Below are 360 nucleotides of genomic sequence, written 5' to 3' on the forward strand. Positions count from 1 at the left end.
AAAACAAACAAAAAAAACCCCACAAACCCACCCAAACCAACCTGACCAAACTCCCCAAATCAAGCCAAAACAAGAAAAAAAAACTAAGTCCCCCCCCGCAACAAAACACAAATCCACCCAAACAAAACAACTGCCCCAAAACAAAACAAAAAAACCCAAAACAAAAAAACCCCACCCGTACCAAATTGCCCCTCAAAACCCCCCAAGCCTCCCCCAAACAAAACAGAAACCCACCCAGAGAAAACCCCCCAAAACAAAACCTCAAAGCAATAAAAAAATCCAAAGCCTAAACAAGAAAAACCCCCACAAAATGCAAACACAACCAAACTGCCCAACCCCCCCAAAAAACAAAAGAAAAAA

This window comes from Athene cunicularia (genome assembly GCF_003259725.1).
Source record: "Athene cunicularia isolate RWA chromosome 19 unlocalized genomic scaffold, athCun1 chr19_part1, whole genome shotgun sequence".
In the NCBI taxonomy this organism is placed as follows: Eukaryota; Metazoa; Chordata; class Aves; order Strigiformes; family Strigidae; genus Athene; species Athene cunicularia.